This window comes from Pongo pygmaeus, chromosome 8, assembly GCF_028885625.2.
Source record: "Pongo pygmaeus isolate AG05252 chromosome 8, NHGRI_mPonPyg2-v2.0_pri, whole genome shotgun sequence".
NCBI classification, from domain to species: Eukaryota; Metazoa; Chordata; class Mammalia; order Primates; family Hominidae; genus Pongo; species Pongo pygmaeus.
In genome coordinates, this window is record NC_072381.2 from 48,154,500 (window position 1) to 48,158,878 (window position 4,379).

The window sequence follows — 4,379 nt, forward strand, 5'->3', positions numbered from 1 at the left end:
ATCCTTAAGGTTTGGGAAAGGTTTTCAGAGTAGTCAAATAATTTAATACCCTTAGGTAAAATGTGCTCGCAAATTGTATTTCTACCCATGGAAATGAAGATTAGTCTCTTCATTTTTTTTCTTAGAATGGCCACTGGGAGATTCTGCTAAAATAAAAGTTTTTTTTTTTTTTTTTTTAAATAGTGCTGTTCAGGGGTGTTCGGATTCGATTGCCTTTCTTCTAACTCAAGGGTGAGTTTCAGAGACTCTGGTTCACACAAGACGGGGCAACTTCTGTCGTGCCCTTCTCAAATGAGGCATTTCACACTCGTCTTGTCTTGTGAATAACTGCACAACTGGTCATGAGGAATGCTACGGTGTGGCCTATCACGGGAGCCCACCTCGCACACATTTAAGGCCAATACACGTCTGGAGCTTTGACAGGGCTGTGTTTATGTCTGCCTTTCATGAAAATTGGTATTCCTCTCATCTTTTATTTCAGCAGTTACAGTTAAACTACACCTTGATGAACTACGCGTGTGTATTCTCCCCAATTCCCGGCCCACCTCCCTCAGCGACCCTCCCACAAAATGAAATGGAAGCCGGGCTGTGAAACATGAAACAGGCTGTTATAAAACTGTATTTTATAGTTGCAGCATGTTACAGTTGAAGGTGTGTTTACGTAGCTGAGGAGACGGAAACACTAGTCTTCCCACTCCAGAGTTTACTTAACTTCCTTCAGGACTAAGGGTAGAGCTGTAGATCACAATGTATCCCTTGGGGAGCTAAAGAGGAAGTGAAAGAGTTAAACACTCCTTTAGATGAAGTCCACATGCTAAGAAACAAAATGAATGGCACAAACAAACACTTCTGGATTTTTTTTTTTTTTTTGAGACGGAATCTTGCTCTGTTGCCAGGCTGGAGTACAGTGGCATGATCTCGTCTCACTGCAACCTGCTCCTCCCAGGTTCAAGCGATTCTCCTGCCTCAGCCTCCCAAGTAGCTGGGATTACAGGCACAGGCCACCACACCCGGCTAATTTTTGTATTTTTAGTAGAGACTGGGTTTTACCATGTTGGCCAGGATGTTCTCGATCTCCTAACCTCGTGATCTACCCGTCTTGGCCTCCCAAAGTGGTGGGATTACAGGCATGAGCCACTGTGCCCGGCCCCGCTTCTGGTTGTTAAATGCCGTGAGCAAACATTTCCAAGTCATTGCCATGCTGTGGTTCTTCCATTTTAGGGAATCAGCAGCAAGAAGGCCCCTGTGACTGAGGCCTTGATGGAGGGAGCGTGGGACATCTTGGTGACTTCGCTGTCCTCTCTTCTCCACTCCTTTGCTTCAGGCTGCCTCCTGCTGTCACCTCTTTGGTTCCAGCCCTGCCGGCTGCTGAAGTGCCCTGGCTTAGAGATTTGTGGTTGGGTGAGTGAAGCTCTTCTGCTTCATGTCTGGCTGTTTTCTGGTTTCCCCTTCCTGCCTCTCCCTTTCTCCCCTTCCTCCATTCCCTCCTTCTCCTTCACCATTTCTCTTTCTCCTTCACCAGTCGGTGAGTGCCAGTCATGTGCTAGGCCCCACTTAGATCCTGATGGTCTCGAGATAACCCCCCTCCTTCCAGGAGAACCTCACATCATGACACTCCTTAGAGTGAGGCTGACTTAGCTTGGACTATGCAGAAGTTAGGACACATGGAGAAATCTGGCTGTGGTGGGTTCACCCGTCTGCGTTTTGGTAGGCCCTTCCTTTCAGGTATAGGGCTGGGTGGTGAAGGGGCCCAGTGAAGCCCGGGGCCACGTGTTCCTTCAAGTTGCACATGCCCACCTGCAACATTTAGTGGCATTTCTGATAACTCACTGTGTAAGGCTGTTTTGTGCTTGCGGCAGGATTTCTTCTCCGGTTTCCTACATAAGAATATCATCCATTGCCCAGTGCAGGAGCAGGAACGGAGAGATGAGAGGCCAGGGTGGGTCTGAGGCTGTTCTCCAGTCACTTCAGGCTTGGCTCACAGCCCGACTTCCTGCCCCGCAGCCTCCTGTCCCTGTCGCCAGAACGGCTGAGCCTGCTGATGACAAAGCCACAGCTCACAGGCTGACAATTTTGTCTGGATTTCTATCAAGGCCGGGAGTGCAGTCAATAGCACATGCAGGAAATTTTAAAAGATCAAGAGCAGCTAACAACAAAATCCACTCTGGGATGTTTTTAACCAAACAATCAAGGATTCAGTGCTTTCCGGGGGTGAGGACCAAAACGGAGCAGGACTGGCGGCCAGCATCACCTCTTCCATCTTCCGTCTGTCCTGAACCATGAAGGATGGCCTAAAAATAGCGCCTGGACCTTACACCATGGGTGCTTTTGTTATTTACCCTCTTTGGTCTTTTGAAAAACATCTTTATTGGGGCCGAGAGTCTCCCATCATTTGTTCTTATAGAGTCCTTTCTTCTGAAGTCGTGAACGTGCCTATTCTCATTTCTGGGAAGTCAGTGACAGGACTTCTGTGAGGGGAAAGTGGCTTCAGCTGGGTTATGGAGGGAGGTGGTGGAAGAGTGAGGTGAGAGAACCAGGGCTTCTGGGGACAGAGCATGTGCTGGCTCAGTGGCTCTCTGATTCTTCCTAAGAAAGAACAGTGCCCTACTTGCCCTTCTCTACGCAAAGCCCTCCCCAGGCTTCCCTCTGAACCACACCTTTCCTATGAGACCCTCTGGGAAGATGAACCAGACCCACAGTGCCTCTCGCCCCTCCTTCAAGTTACACTCCCAGGTGCCTGCCTCTGGCACATCTCAGGAGGGCAGGGGCCAAGCCTCTGCTCCATTTTGAATGCCTGCAGACCATGGTTGATAGTGAGTCCTTCACCACAGCTAGCAAACGTGAGTGGAGCAAGCGCCTAGTCCCCAGCACTAAATGGTGATTCAGACCTAAATCCCAAACGAGACGGCCGCCTAGGGCAGCTGACCTGCAGCCCCAGCAGACTGCAGTCTGCCGTTTTCGAGGCCGGCTTTCCCTTTCTCGGCTTCCCCATGGGTTCTGGCCAGTCTTGTCATCTTGCCACCCTTTAGTTAATTCATCTGAATTGCAGTAAGATATTGCACAGAGAATTGTGAGTGGTGACAAAGAGACCCAGAGAATTTGTCTCCCAAAACTGGAAGTTCCATGGACGTGGGATGACCATGCTGTACCCATCTTCCTCCTAGGAGCAACCGAGTGAAAAGCCATGGCTGAGTGGGATTTGCCCACCACTGGTACCGGCTTCAGAACACTGACCACAGCCAGGGGAGGGTGGTCAGTCCGGGAAGCCACACACTGCGGCTTTCCTTCAGGAAAAGCCCGTGGTCCTGTGGGTATAAATCAAATGTAAGTTGGCTGGATTACCTGAAGCAGAGGATCCAGTCTCACTCCCACCCCATAGCCAGTGGGGAGCCTCCAATTCCCGGTGCTGGACACCCGCAGAGCCCCAGGCACCCCTAGCAGATGGCGAGTGTGTCCAGCTCTGCAGGCTGCAGCCTGGTGACTCGGGTGTCTGCGATCTGGTCTCATGTTCTGAGCTGATCCCCACACTCAGACCTCTGCCCCATGGCTGTGCATTCTGCTCACTGAGGTCTCTTCCCCAGTGGTCTCAAGGAAAACAAGAAAGGCAAGGATGGTGAGCATGATGAACGTTTCCTGTGGGAGACAGAGTTGCAGACATTCTCAGAAAAGGAGGGCGCTTTGGAATGGGCTGGAGAGGAAGGTGCATCACAGTGGGAAGGAAAGCCAGTCTCCACGGAGACGCGGGAGGGAGGTCAGCATGGAAGGGAGAAGGGACCAGGCCTGCTCCCAATACCACAGGCTGCCAAGGGCCCAGACACAGAGCAGGGTAAGGAAACACTTGTGTGGGTGTCAGGTTTTGTCCTCATTTGCTTCATGCTGCTGCTCCCTGGCTTAATTGCTTCATAAATCTTGAACAATTTATGAACCTCACCGAGCCCCAGTTTTGTCATCCGTAATATGGCTGTTAAATTACATACCTCTCCAGCAATAAGCAGATTTAATGAGAAAAAACATATAAAGAATAACAACAAATATCATAAAACACCTTGGAGTATTTTTAAGGAAAATCAGTGTGATTGCAGTCAAGAAAATTACGAAACTTTATTGGCATATAAAATGTACGCAAAAAATAACATACATATTTGAACAATATCATATTCCTGAATAAGAAAATGACTGTTGTGAAAATATCAATTGTTCCTAGATTAATGCACATATTTGGTGTAGGTCATTTCAATATCCTCCTGGCTATTTTAGAAACAGAACAAATTCTGAAGTTACTGTGAAAATAATAATGTAAGTGTTCAACATAAATCTTTGAATAAAAAGATTGTTTTTTATAATTATTAAACAATGTTATCAGGATACAATGCTCAAAA

The 4,379-nt window shown here is 48.3% G+C and overlaps 1 long non-coding RNA gene across 1 annotated transcript; it reads right to left on the minus strand.

The window, feature by feature from the left end:
* Positions 1-600: 600 nt before the first annotated feature.
* On the minus strand, positions 601-3,685 carry LOC129006442 (uncharacterized). Its single transcript, XR_008492001.1, has 2 exons — positions 3,343-3,685; positions 601-764 (listed from the first exon to the last, which is right to left on the minus strand). It is a non-coding gene; the product is annotated as an uncharacterized LOC129006442 (long non-coding RNA).
* Between the last annotated feature and the right edge of the window lie 694 nt (positions 3,686-4,379).